Below are 16,172 nucleotides of genomic sequence, written 5' to 3' on the forward strand. Positions count from 1 at the left end.
CCTCATTGTCCGTTAGATTCTACTATCCTTTGCCCTGGAAGTGGTGTTTTTGGGGTCCTAGTGTCCACGACATCTTCTCTTTTGTCTGACAAAATGAACAAGAAGCCAAAGGTGGAGTGGGGGGGGGGGGAGAGAGAGAAAGATAGAGAGGAAGAGGAAGAGGAAGAGGAAGAGGAAGAGGAAGAAAGAGAGAGAGAGAGAGAGAGAGAGAGAGAGAGAGAGAGAGAGAGAGAGAGAGAGCGAGAGAGAGAGAGAGAGAGAGAGAGAGAGAGAGAGAGAGAGAGAGAGAGAGTCAGTCACTATGGGGGTCATTACAACCCTGGCGGTTGACAGAGAAGAGGCGGTTTTACCGCCAACAGGCTGGCGGTAAAAAATTTGGAATTATGACCATGGCGGTTACCGCCATGGTCATCCGCCACTTCTCCGATCAGACCGCCATGGCGGAGACGACCGCTGGGCTGGAGACTTGGGTCTCCAGCCCTGCGGCCGTCACAAGACCGCCGGCGGTATCATGACCCGGCTTACCGCCATGGATTTCATGGGGTTTGGAACCGCCATGAAATCCATGGCGGTAAGCACTATCAGTGCCAGGAAATCCTTCCCTGGCACTGATAGGGGTCTCTGCCACCCCCCAACCCCTCCCCGAGTCCGTCCCCAATGCCCCCCACCCCCCCCTGCCACCCTCCAAAGGTGGCAGGACCCCCCTCCCCACCCCTACCCACGACATCACAACACAAACACACACCCGACACGCATGCAGACACCACCAACACACATTCCCGCACACACACGAACAAACATGCCAACAGACACACACACAGTCATACATGCACACCCTCATTCAGACATACATGCACACATCCATACAGACATACATACAGACAGACACACAAATTTCCATTCACACTACACCCCCGCATGCATATACGCACTCACACCCCCCTCTACATACTCACACGCACACCCCCATGCACCCACACATCACACAACACCCCCCACCCCCTCCCCTAATGGACGATCAACTTACCTTGTCCGTTGATCTTCCGGGAGGGGACGGGATCCATGGGGGCTGCTCCGCTGCCAGCACACCGTCAACAGAACACCGCCACGCCGAATCACAGAACGTGATTCGGTGGGCGGTGTTCTGTTGACGTGGCGGTGGAGGTGGAGCAACCTCCACTTCCCCGCTGCCCGTCAGTATGGCTGCTGGCGGCTCTCCGTCCGGAAAAGGACGGAGGGCTGCCAGCAGTCATAATACGCCGAGCGGAAAACCGCCACCAATGGCGGTCTTCAGCACGGCGGTCCCTCGGCGGTCTTGTGAAAAGACTTCCGAGGTCGAAATTACCCCCATTGTGTCATATTGCTTCGATCAGCAGCTGGGGAATCAGAATCAATCGTGTTGGGCAGAGTCTGACCCTTAATGGAGAGGATATACCTCTGACTTCCTGTTCCCTTTCCTCCTTCATCAGAGAACCTGCTCCATTCACTTGGTTCCTTTCCCTGTTGTCTTGGACTTCGTTGAATCTGTCATTTACTCCGCTGTATTGATTGTCATGACATTTTGCAACTTCGGACATGAGGAATCTGTTGAATTGTTAGCTAGTCTGGGTTATGAAGCGGGACTCAGACGTCACTGTTATCGTGGTACCTTTGACTCTGGAGGCAGTTAGTGCCTGGGTCAGAAATAGTGTGTCCGACTTCCGGGTCTGCTTTGCCAGTATTGCATCAACACTAAAGGCCTGATTTAGATATCGGAGGATGGGTTACTCCATCACAATGGTGACGGATATCCTGTCTGCCGAAATATAAATCCCATTAACTCCAATGGGTATGTCCGTTTTCCTTAAAGGAAATTGGGATGTGTTTAAAAAAGAGAAAATTAAACTTTGCAGTTTCTTGTTTTTTAAAGTAAGCAGTGGTCCATAAAAATAAATTAACATTCTGAAAGGAGAAGGGGTCCCTCCAAATCAGGAAAAATGCTTTGTACATCTGGTCCATTATCATTAGAAAAATGGAATCCCAAGCTTTATTACCACAAGATCAATCACTTTTGATTTCTCCGAAAGTGATCATTTTTTTTATTCTGAAAAAAAATCTCATGGTACTTTTATGATTCTGTGTCTGACTCCCATGTCGTGCCAATTTGGAAAACTTGTCTTTACAAAGATGGGTAAAAGTTTGCAGCTTCGCCTGAGAATACCTGCAATAACTTGCCAGCTTTCCTTGGTACCAGTCAGCCTGTGAACAGGAGGGCCAGCAGGAAAACTCTCCAGTGGCCAAGCACCGTCCCATAGGTGCAGGGTTAGTAAAAGTCACAAATGTGTTTGAGTTTTCACTTTGAATGGAAGACATATTCCACACCAAGGATCCTCTTATACAGGGAGGAGTGGACTTTATTCTGATGCCTCTGAATTTACATCTGGGCAACAGAGACACCAGTGGTACAGTACCTCTGGGAAGCTGCACAAAAAAATCCCCAATTTCACATGGGAAGGAAGCATTTTGAATAGAAAAATGTTTTATGTGAAAGGGAAAAGAAGCAAAAAGATATTTACGTTTTTCCAGTTTTCTAAGCCTGTGCACACTAATGAATAATTAATGCAATTGGACAAATATCTTTTCATTTGCTTTTCACGGAAAATGCTTCACCATGAAATCTCTTTGCACTTTGCCACAGTTACTACATCGCTTACGACTGGGCCGGCCAGATTTAAATTTAAAAGCACAGTGAAATTCTTGAAACGCATAAAAATGCATGTGAATACGCACATGCATTTGAAGGTGTGGGATAAACTGCTTATCCTCTTCCAGGAATACCCAGTGGGTGCCACTTGGAGCTGTGCCACTACTGCACACCTGACAGAAATTCTGCTGAGCTTAATACAGTTCCCCAATGCCACCTTTCAGCCTGCATGCATAGGTTTTGGGCATCTGGGCCGGACTGGGGAACCAAAGGCAACCCTGACAGACATGTTCAAACCAGCCTTGGGGCATTTAAGAGGCCTAGCGCCATTCTAAGAACACATTAGCGTCATTTGTTTATGGTAATGTGGTGTTAGAGGGCCAAAAACTCTGCACCATATTTACAAAGTGGCGCAACGCATGCAGTGCGCCACTTTGTAACATTTTGCGCTACATTATGTCTGTGCCAGGCATAATCTATGCAAAGGGGGCGTTTCCCTGTTAGGGGTACCAAGAAAATGGTGCAAAGAAATCTAAGAGATTTCTTTGCGTAATTTTTTTCGGCGCTTTCAATGCCCGATCTGAGCAGACGTTAAAAGGAGGCTCCCATTGGTTACAATGGGCCTCCGGGTACTTTGCAGGATCAGCGTCAACGGTTTTTAATCTAATCCTGCGAAGCGTCGAACTAGCGTCAAAAATTCTGATGCTAGTTCCCTAACTATCACCATGGTGCACCGTATGTTAAATACAGCACACACATGATGGCGTAAGGGGGGCGCTAAGGGGTGCAAGACAAGTGGCACTGAACTAAGTGCAGTGCCACTTTTCATAACTATGCCCCTTGGTCTCTTCTTCTTCTCATGCTGTTGCACTCTAATCATCTTCCCTCTGTGTCCTTTTCTCTCTCTCTCCTTATCCCATCTTTCGTCTCCCTTTCTGATCACTTTCTGTCCATCTTCCCCTTCCCCTTCAATTTCGCTCTTTTTCTCTCTCTTGAAGCAACTGGAGCTGCCCTGGGATTTTAAAACCGGCCTCTAAGGGCTGGAGTCCACCAGGGAAATGCACGGTTTAATAAAAGGCCTGTCCGGCCCTGGCCAGCCCACTGTGATGTCAAAGCCAGCATGAGAGCAACAGCAGTGCTACAGGTGAAAACTCTGCAGTACCTGCAGCTCCACTGAAGACAATGCAGAGGTAGAGAACCAGTAATGGCTGACATAATAATCCTGTGACTTTGTGTACTTAATTTAAAACATTCTACCCTTGTTCCTTGGGCTTTAGGGGAAAGTGGGCAGGCTTGCAGCTCAGGCCTATCCATTGGAAAGAGAGCCTTAAAAGATATAGCCCTTGGTAGTGCGCTGAGATACTAGGTTAAGTAAAGATAAATCTTCAGGCGAATTGGGCTGCTGGTGCGCCGCAGAGGTCTCCTCCCGCTTCGGGTTCAGAAACCGCAAGCACGCAGGTGAGGCAACATCACTACTCTCGTCTTCAAAGGTCGACTAGATCTTTGGACTTGATGAAGAGTGTAGTAGTTAGAATCATTAAATCACAAATCAATAACATGAAACCTTGAACAATTTTAAGCACCATGAACAATTTAACACTAAATCAAACTCCAGACTGAATAAAGTTTCAAAGCTTTATTACAGTCCCAAAATCAATGTCACGTATATGGCGCGCAAAAGTAAATTATAAACGTACATGAGAACCACTGACTGATCAGAATGCCTAAAAAGATTTAGCCTACTGGACAGCAATACTGTGAAACAATCCAAAAAAATAGTATAGATTAGCAACAACACAACACGCACATTGTAATCAGATTTCAAATCAGATGATGGTGACATCAGTAAATCATCAAAATACAATATTTAACAATCAATTTCAGAGCTGGGCCATCCTTATCACTAACACAAATTGAGACCTGCATGTGTGGAAACGGGTTAACACATGCGGGCAAAAGCAAAAATAAAGACAAAAATAATTTAGAAAATCATCTAACTAGGGCAACTCGCTATAAAAATATGCTTGTGTAAGTGCCTAAACTGAAAGGAAACAAATAACCACATTCAGTTATACCTCTTCTCATGGGACAGCAAACAGGATAATTCTTCAGCAGGAACTGTCACCTTCTTCCAACATCATTTGACAACAGCATCATGACAGTGCATAACACGGGCTGCACATAGGGCAAATCAGCAGTCAGAATTAGTTGGGCATATTAGTACTGAAACCTCATAACATATGGGGCAATTCAGACTACGATGAGAAAGTCATCGGGGCATTGAAGAAAGAAGAAATGACAGCAACAAACTTGAGACAGGAGTAGACTAGAATCCAACTAACTAAAGATTCTAAGAAGATCTGACTTTAGTTTCAAAGTTTTTCACTAATTAAAATGTGCGCAATTCATTAATTGGTACTTTAGATGGCCTCACTTCAGGCGTCAGATTCAATGTCCAATGTGCTGTTGATGACACCACTAAGTTTTAAACTATTCTGGATTCTCTCATCGAAACTGCATTTCCATTTCAATGATAATTTCATACAGTTCTGCCAAATATTACATTTTCTAATCACTGACAACCTTAGGATCCTCTCTAACAACACACAATAACTATACTAATACTTTTCAGATGAGAACTACAAGTTTTGTGTCTTGTTCGACGGCTAGAACAAATAATGCAACTTTTTAAATCCTAAAACATGTTATTAGTCTTTAATACAATAGGACAATCAACATTACATTCGCAACCTAGGAAAATAATTCAGGTCAGAGGAAACAGAATAAACAAGTGATTTTCCATTAGTGCTGCAAAATGAATCCATAGGCCTAGTCAAGCTAAGAAAACCTTAATACACATTAATACATTAATGCATAAATAAACCTATTGCACACCTTACAACTCAAATCAAATATGCAAAGCAAATTATTTAATTTCAAACATTATTTACATGTTAGAACAATTTTAAACATGTATTTATTTTTCTGAACACATAAATTGCATTATTAAAATTCATTTAAATCAATGTAAGTACGTTTAGTTCATATTCACTTAATATTTTCATTCTTAATCTACAGCTTAATAAAACACTCTTTACATTAACTCATTTTAATACTCCATTTAATATGAATGCAACATATTGCATGTTAAAACGAAGTGCATAGTATGAGTGTTGGCCACATGGTCCACCAGAATTCAAACGTGCACATTTTACAACTCGTGTTATTTTCTCTGTTAGACGTTGAATGAAAGTTTATAAATCTGCTAACTTCTATGCCTCTAATGTATTAGTAAAATTTGATCCCTATCAGGTCTAAGAATATTGATCTGGTGAATTATTTTACAAATCTGTTAAAGTAACTCTTAAATAACTGTGAAAGTGTTAGGATAATGAAAGATTGGGGGAAGCATATCATTCTAAACTATTAAATGTAACTTACATGCATGAACGTTCATAGGTCACTATGCTTTACTGGGATTGTAACTTATGAACTGCAATTAACAAACAAATCTCTGTGACAAAAGAGGTGACACACTGAGCCATCTAGAGAAAAATACAGTTCTGTGATCTGCATGGTACACGTTCTGTGCAGCAGGTACATTACCGTCTGTTCTATTTGATGGTGAGTCAAAACTGCCCCTAGACAAAACTGTTTAGACCGTAGTAGAGGATGTAAAGTGTTCTAGTGTCTAGAGCAGCCAGTGAAGAGAATGTACTGCTGATAGTTTTGCAACAAAACCTCCGAACTAAGTTTGTGATTGGTCTGATGAACTAAGGGCCATAGGTACGAAAGCTTTTTCCCATAGACACAGAATGGGTAAAATCCTTTCGTACATCTGGCCCTAAGTCCATTGATTTAATGAAAATTCTCTCCTTCACAGTTAGCCAGTGAGCTGTTGACAAAACAGGATTAGCATAATCTCAGACTTTAAATCCAAATGGAATTCTAACACCATAATATAGCCTTTTAGCTCACCTCCAAGAGTTATAACATTTGTTAAAGGCCCTGTACCATAGTTATAGGCCCAAGTCGCAGCCGAGGACTTATAACAAGGGGGGAGAGCCTTTAACAACAAGCATAGCCTGAGGCATTAGGGCAGAACATTCCACCCACTATAGGTAGAATGTTCGAATTTAAAAATGGAGAAATATGAAGACAAAAATTGGAACCTCGGAGCTCCGAGCTTTAACCGGCCATTATAAACCTAGACCTACTCCATTGTCTTCAGTGGAGCTCTCAGCATTCCAATAGTCTAATACTGAATTAATTGTAATCTCTTAATTTGATACAGAGAGAGATCCAGATAGAGAGAATTACAATAAGAAGATACAAAGGTATTCATAATTTGCAATTTCTGTGATGCAGTAAGCGGATATAAAATGCATTTTTGACATGAAGATGAAAAAGACAAGATCTAAATGCGGTAGAAATATGATCAGTGAGGGATAATGCAGGTGCGGCTCCTCCGCTAGGGCGGAGGAGTGTCACCCCCGCCATCAGCAGCAGCTACAAACCTTTTACCAAAAAACGATGATAAACTATGTTTGTTATCCTTTTTTTGGTAAAAGGGGCGGGCCACAGGCTGTGACGAGCACTGAGCACTCTCCCTCACTGCCCATGTATGTTTGGCCAGCCGTCTCGGAATGGCCAAACACCCATGCGCAGTAGGCTTTCTCCAGCTGCTAACCAGACCCTGGGTCAGTTCTCTGTTTAAAAGGTGTATGCAAATTAGGCATAATTACAATTGGAACTGACAACCTACCTGTAAGTCCCCAGTATATTTGATGGCATGTAGGTTTAGAGGCCCAGTAGATTTAATGTACTTAAGTGTGCACTGCTGTGTGGCCTGTTGTCACTTTAAAAGTCACCCCTGCTTTGCAGGCTGGTGTTAAATGTATAGGCAAATTCAACTTTGGAATTAAAGATACTTCCAAACTCTTAAACTACCTTATTTTTACATAAATCACCCCTAAAGTCTCCCCTAGGTGCCCCAGGGATAGGGTGCCTTGTAACTATTAGCAGAGACATTATAAAATGTTTTATATGCACTGTTGAGGGGAATTCTGCCAATTATGTTTTCCCCACTGCAGTGTGTTAGCTTCATAGGCTATCATGGGAATACTTTATTAAAGTATAACCATTGATGGGAATGAGCTAACAATATCATTAAAAGACTTAAAATGATAGTTAGAATAAATCCAAAACCTTACCACTGTTAAATCTATTATAACTATCACAGAAAAGAAGTTACAGAACTCACTTTTATAATGAGCCAAAATCCAACCTCCAGCAGCCCTTCTGTAACTGGCCAGCCTCTCCCAGGCTCAGCCAAACTGTCTTAATGAGGTGTGAAGTAGCCTGCACTGAGACATAAGGACATCTGGTGGGTGGAGATCTGAAAACTGCATAGCAAAAGGCAATGATAAGACCGGACACAGGCTCATCCCCACTTTCTGCAACCCCCATCCAGATATGAGCCCCAGTAATTGAATTAGCAAAGGGACTGGAAGGGGAGTGTTAAGGAATGGCTCAGCCAGATATTAAACTCCAGGAGAGAGTTTTCTCCATTTTGTAATTTAAAGGAATAGTACTTTCTGGGCCAAGAATATGCCACACTTTTGGCAAAGTTGTCATACGTCTGGGTGTCACCCTGCACCCTACTGGTGCCCAGCAACTCAGATCCCTGCCTGGAGACTACAAGAAGAAGAAGGACTATCTTTCTGGACAGTTGGACTGTAAAAGAGAGGATTGCACTCTTGCATATGGCACAGTTTGATCGTCAGCCTAAAAGGACTTTGCCTGGCTTCTAAAGGATTCAGGAGAGGACTCCATATAAGTGACAGGTACCAAGAGTCACCTGCATCAACTCCTACCAGAAGAGCCCAGTGTTCAGTGGACTTTTAAGGATTTGTCAGGTACATTGTGGGAATTGTAGTCCCAACATCGCAAGAAGCAACCCAGAGATTCTGAAACCTTGGATTGGTATTGTAGGTACCTACCTGCATCTACTAATAATCCACCTTCCAACAGTGTCAGAATAGCATGACTGGTATTACATTACTGCATCAATTTCCATCTATGAGCTGACCGTTCCCATCTGGGAAATAATTAAAAATCACATAATTCACGATGAAAAATAAAAAGCTTCAAAATGTGTCATAATAGATGTTATGTAGGATAAATGACTATTTTAGGTTTCGGATACCTTTTGTGGCATATTAATGTAATGAAGGCTCATTTAACTGGTCAGAAAGGCATGCATGGTCATTCAGTAGGTATCTCAAGTTTTTATGCCCTTGTCACCAGTCTCGTGTGTTCATTTTTAACTAGAGCAGAAGCAGCAGTACTGAAACAACAGTATTGAAAAAACTTGCCTCTTGTAGCAAGTATCATCCCTCTACAGAAATGAGAGCAGCAGAGTTATTCTTCTAAGCAAGGTATCCATAAATTTTTAACAGTAGAACTAGGGGTTGCAAATTCATGTAATCTTTACTAGGAGAAATTGCAAAGAATAATACTTAAGGAAATTACACTTTTGTTTGCCGATATTTCATGTCACTTGTTTTTAACACAAGTAGGCACTTCACTTAAAAAGTCCTGTGAGATACCAACAGGAGACTGGTTCAAGCAACAAAATATCTCCCAATAAGACATTTACTTTCTGAATCAGTCTCCTGTTGGCATCTCATTAGCCATTTTTAGGTCCATCTGTCTGGTTGCTGAACACTTTTTGGGAACATTCTGAAAACGGACCTAAGAATGCATTTGGCCCGTTGCTTACGATTGGGTTTGTTGTTTGCAAATCACATTTGCTTGCTTTCTTTATGCTGTCTTTATTTGTTTTAGGCTGTCCAGCAAGTATTTGTCCCTTCACTTGGAGCAATGTCTGTTTCTTTCAAGAGTGCTCGTTTTCTGTAAACATTTTGTTCTTATCTTGTCACAATTGCTGTGCATTCAGAGACAGAAGTCAAATGTCAGTCTCTGTATGCCGAGGGAGCTTGGTGTTTACTTTTCCTTCTCTGACTTTAAACTGAGAGGATTTATCTGACAATCTGGGGGTGTGAAAGGAAAGGCTGTTTTCTAGCTCTCAAGAAAATTTAAATCTCTGTAAATGAACTGTGCAAATCTTTCTGAGTATATCAGAATTAGGAAAGCACAAACAAAGCACATCTTTTTTTTATAAATCTGAAGTGTGTTGGAAACAAATATTTTAATACAATCAAGTCAAATTAATACACTAGGTGATACCATTTCCACACATTCTGGTTTGGGTGCTGTATAATTTAATAAGTAAAACTCTATGTCTGTGCAAATGTAAACACCATGAGTGCTCCAGTCCATGCCACTCCGTGCTACGACACTCTCCTCCAGTCTATGCCCCTCTAAGCCCCCTCCACTCTGTCACACTATACACCACTCCACACCACTCCACTGCACAACACTCTATGACACTCTATGCCACTCTGTGCCACTTTACTCTATGCCACTCGACTCCATTCTGTGACACTCTACTCTGCTCTAATCTTCTCTATGCCACTCTACTCCACTCTATGCCACTCCACTTTATGCCACTCCACTCTGCACCACTCCATTCTATGCCACTCCATTTTTTGAAACACTACTCTTCTCCACTCTATGATGCTCTGACACTCTACAACACTCCACTGTACAACACTTTACAACACTCTACTCCACTGTATGCCACTTCACTCTATGTCACCCCACACAATACCACTCTAAACCACTCTACTTCACTCTATGCCACACCGCTCTATGTCACTCTGGGCCACTCCACTCTACATCATTTTACCCTACACAACTATATGAGACTGCAATCTATCTCACTCTGCTCTACTTCACTCCAAGACACTGTATGACACTTTACTCCACTCTGCACCGCTCCACTCTATGACACTCTACGCTACAATACTTTAGGCCACTGTTGTCCACTCTACAAAACTCCACTCTACGACACTCCACTCTACAACACTTCACTCTAGGACAATCTGTGACACTCCATGCTACTCCACTCTACGCCACTCTATGAAACCTCACTCTGCGACATTCTATGCCGTTCCACTCTACAGCACTCTATATCACTTTATGACACTCCACTCTGTAACATTCCTCACCACTGAACTCTACGCCACTCAACAACACTCCACTCTATGCACTCTATGCACTCTCTACATCACTCTTTAATACTCCACTCTAAAGCACTCAATGGCACTCCACTTTACCGCACTCTATGACACTCCACTCTATAGCACTCTATTACACTCCACTTTATGACACTCTGGCCCTCATTACGACTTGAAGCCTCGGGCGCCAACATACCGCCATGCGTGGCACCCTATTATGACTTTTCCGCTGGGCCAGCGGACGGAAAAAGCATTTCCGCCCGCTGGCCCAGAGGAAAAGTCACATCAACATTGAAGCCGGCTCGTAATAGAGCCGGCGGCAAGTTGATGTGCAGTGGGTGCAGCAGCACCCGTCGCGCATTTCACTGCCCGAATGCGCGATGGGGCTGTGCCTGGGGGCCCCTGCACTGCCCATGCCAAGTGCATGGGCAGTACAGGGGCCCCCAGGGGCACCCTGAGTCCCCTTACCGCCAGCCTTTTCATGGCGGTGTTTATCGCCATGGACAGGCTGGCGGTTGGGGACTCATAATCTCCAGGGCAGCGCTGCTTGCAGCGCTGCCCTGGCGGATTACGACCACCTGGCTGTAGCCTGGCGGTGTCCTGGCGGGACTGGCAGTATGACCGTGGCAAATGCACCACGGTCATAATACGCCAGCGAAACACCGCCAGCCTGTTGGCGGTACTACCGCCAGAGTTCCGCTGTCTGCCGGGGTCATAATGACCCCCTCTGTGTTACTCTACTACACTCTATGCAACTCCACTGTACTACATGGCATGTTACTTTACTCCATCCTATAACACTCCACACTAAGCCACTCCATGTTCTGACACTTTACTCCACTCTACTCTGTGCCACTCCACTTGACTCCACGCCACTCTACTCTATTCCACTCTACATAACTTCATAACTTAACAAGACTTTGCTCCACTCTATGCAACTCCACTCTTTGCTACTCCTCTCTATGTCACTCCACTGTACTTTACTCCACTCTTCTCTATTCCACTCTATGCCACCCCACTGTCCTCCACTCTGTGCCACTTTACTCTACTCCACTCTATGCCATTCCATTCTACTCTGCTCTACACTACTCTACTGTACTCTACACCTCTTCACAACACTGTACTTTATGACAATCTATGTCACTCTACCCCCACTCCACTCTGCCACTTTACTCCACTCTGCACCACTCCACTCCTCTCTATGACATTTTACTCCACTATACAGCCCTCCACTCTATGCCTCCTCCACTCTACCCTCTTCACTCTACCCCCTCCACTCTAGCTCCCTCCACTCTTTGAGCCTCCACTCTATGCCCCTCTACTCTACACCCCTCCACTCTACAGCACTCTGCAACCCTCCACTCTATGACACTCTACGCCCCTCTACAACAGTCTGCACCCCGTCACTCCACAACACTTTGCTCCACTCTAACTCCCTCCACTCTACGACCCTCTACTCTATGACTCTCTATGACATTCTACAACAATCTTCTCAATGCCACTTTACTCCTCTCTATCCCGCTCTATTGTAGTCAACTCCATGCCACTTTACAAAACTCTATGACACTCCGTGCTGCTCTATGTCTCTCTAAGCCACTCCACTCTACTCCACTGTACTCCACTCTATGTCACTCTGCTCCACTGTATGCCAATCTGCTCTACTCTATGCCACTCTACTCCACTCTATGACAATTTACTCCACTCTGTGACACTTTATCCACTGCACAATATTCCAATCAGCTCTATGCTTCTCCACTCCACTCTATGACACCCATACTCTATGACACTCCACAACAAAACATGACACTCCACTCTATCTCACTTACCTCTGCACCACTCTACTCCATTACACTCAACTCTACTATATGACTCTCTTCAGTACTTCACCGTATGGCACTCTCTGGCACCTTACACACATACACTCTAAAACACATTACTCCACTGCACTCTACACCCATCTACTGCATGCCACTCAATTCTCCACCCCTCGAGTTTATGTCCCTTCACTCAATAACACTCATGCCACTTGATGCCTCTCAACTCCACAAAACTCTATTCCACTCTATGCTACTGTACTGTACTCCACTCTACACCATTCTACTCTACTCCACTTCATGCAATTCAACTCAACTTTACTCCATGACATTCTACGACCTTCCACCTTTTGACCCACCACTCTTTGATGCTCCATTCTAAGACACTCCACTCTGTGACCCTCTACTCCCCAACACTCCACAGCACTCCATTCCACAAAACTCCACTCTATGCCACTCTACAACACTCTACTCCAAACATTGCCACTCCAATCTATGCCACTCCACTCTACACCAATCTACCATATACCCCTCCATTATATGCCCCTCCACTCTACGACACTCTATTCCATTCTCTGCCTCTCCATCCTATGACACTGTACTCAGCTTCCTCTATGCCTATCCATGCCACTTTAGTGCACTCTACCCCATACCACTCTACTCCCCTCCACTCCACTCTACAACACAATACTCTACTCTTCTTCACTCTATACCACTCCATTCTATGCTACCCCACTCTGTGACACTCTATGCCACTCCACACTATGTTTCTCCAGTTTATACCACTAGACACCACTGCACTCTACACCACTCTACTCCACTTCATGACACACTAATCGACTGTACTCCACTTCACTCTACAACACTCTATGCTACTCCACTCTAGACCACTGTAGTCCAATCTATGACACTTTACTCCATGCTACCCTATGACACTCCACTTTATCCCACTCCACTCCATGACACTCATAATACTCTAATCTACCCTGTGCTACTCTACTCTACGCGACTCTGTACCACTCCACTTTATGCCACTCCATGCCACTTCACTCTAGGCCACTCTATAATATTCTTCAACACTTCACTCTATGCCACTCTACAAAACTCTATACAACTCTATGCCACTCCACTCTACAACATTCTATGTCTCTCCACTCTATGTCACTCTACAACAGTCCTCTATATGACTTCCTACACCACTCTACGACACTGTACAACACTCTATTGTACGACACTCCATTCCACTCTACTTTGCTACTTTACTCCACTCCACTCTACAACACTCTATTCCATTCTACCCCCAGCCCTCCATTATGTGCTCTCCACCCCACTATTCTATGCCCCTCTACTCTACGACATTCTATTCCACTCTTTGCTGGAATAGAATGTCGTACTCTATGACACTCTACTCAACTTTCTCTATGCCACTTCAAGCCACTTTACACCACTCTACACTGCTACACTCTACTCCACTCGACTCTACAACACACTACTCCACTCTACTCCACTGTACAGCACTCCAGTGCTGCTCTATGTCTCTCTAAGCCACTCCACTCTACTCCACTGTACTCCACTCTATGTCACTCTGCTCCACTGTATGCCAATCTATGATTCATGATCATTGACAATTTATGCCACTCCACGCTACAAAACATACTCCACTCTATGCCCCTCCACTCTACTCCTCTCCACTTTATATCACTCTGCTCCACTAAAAACCACTCAACTCCACTCTACTCTACTCCATTCCATTCCACTCTACTCTATAACACTCCTCCACATTCCACTCTACTCCACAACACTCTACTCCACCATACTAGACTTTACTCCACGACACTCCACTCTACACCACTCCACAACCCTTCACACCAATCTATGCCACTTCACAACACTCCATGCTACTCCATTCTACGCCACTCCGTTCCGCTCTCCTCTAAGCCACTAAGTTTTAGTCATGCTGAACAGCAGCCACACTGGTGTAAAACATGGTTAAACGCATAAGCCAATAGCTTTTGCATAGGCAAGACCTATTAGCTTGTGAAATTGCGGATGAAAAATGTCATGAAAATTCAAATATTTAGCACAAATGTGAAATTCAAGAATTTTGCAGATTTCACCTGATTATGACCATTTTGCCCAAGTCTACCAAGGAGCATATTTAGTTGCTGCACAGTAGTACAACAGTTCTCACATATGTTTTTAGCACCAGTTATGCTTTAAATCCTAATTGCACCCCGTCTGTTTGTTTGCTCAGTTTTAAAAGCTGGGGCTTCGCTATCAGCTCTGTGTTGTGTGAGTGGGAGGAAATCGATTAAATAAATGCATGTCACAAACAAGCCAGTCCTGGCTGTATGCCAACTTGACAGCGTTAATACATTACCGAATGTGTGTGACAAGCATAGGGCCTTGAAAGCAGATAATTGGTTTTAATTGTAATACTAACAAATGTGTGCTCGATCACCACATTCTGTTTTTCAAACTCCGGGTTCTCTCTTGACATTCAAACTAACAGGACAGAGGGGGAAAACTTTCTACTTCGCTGGTACACGACACAACCATGAATGAGAGAAGAGGGATCAGGCAAGGTTCTGATGTGAAAGGAATCCTAGGAAGAAGCATTGGCTTCCTTGTCTCTTGCACACTTCTGCAAAGTGGCGTTGTTAAGACACCAACCTTGCAGTATGGCAGCCTTGTTCAATAGGAAATCATTAGCAACGAAGGTATAAAACTTACCACAATGGGGGTTGGGCTAGAGAAAGTGTTGATGTCTTTGGTTAGGAAATAAACTTATAGGTGAAGGAGGCGTGATGGAAGTATGATTTGGGCTTTTCTCACATCTGTGCTCATTTTCATGATCACTGCTGAATTGTTCATAACTATACTCTTCTTAATACCTATAAATTGTAAACAAATTAGGCATCATAATGATTGTGTCGTGTAAAAGAACACACCCACAGTGTTTACTGTTTGAAGGGTACAAGGGCCTGTCTCCATTTATAATCACCTGCTGCAAACAGATTCTCTGACAGGCTTGTCTAAGGCCCAGCACTTCCTGTCTAAGAGAATCCAACTCTTGCTGACCGCCATGTTGGTACTGCATAAGACTGATTTGCATAGTTACTAAGGGTAGCAGGTATTAGTGGCTGCCTGGTTTCCTGTGATCGCCAACAAGTAGATGTGGCCCTTAAAAACCTTATGAGTCACCATTTTGAAATCTGCACAAGCCATCTCTTGCATATATTTGAGAGCCAGAACAGATGAGAAAGTATTTAATTGTGGGACTTCTTGCACATTTCAGAGAATTGTTTTAAATTACTCCACTGTTGTCCTTCTGGAACAATACAAAGAACTGTTCCAGGATGTCTCATTGATAAATGAATAATGCTTTCCCTGCAGTGTGCATTCTACTGAAAACGGACCTAGGTGCATGAGCAATACTCTTTAGTCACCTATATGGCATGAAAGAGACGGAAATCATGGAGAAAAGCCTGGGGCCAATTTTTGGGCAGATATTTAGTTATAATTCAAGCT

This window comes from Pleurodeles waltl, chromosome 10 (assembly GCF_031143425.1).
Source record: "Pleurodeles waltl isolate 20211129_DDA chromosome 10, aPleWal1.hap1.20221129, whole genome shotgun sequence".
In the NCBI taxonomy this organism is placed as follows: domain Eukaryota; kingdom Metazoa; phylum Chordata; class Amphibia; order Caudata; family Salamandridae; genus Pleurodeles; species Pleurodeles waltl.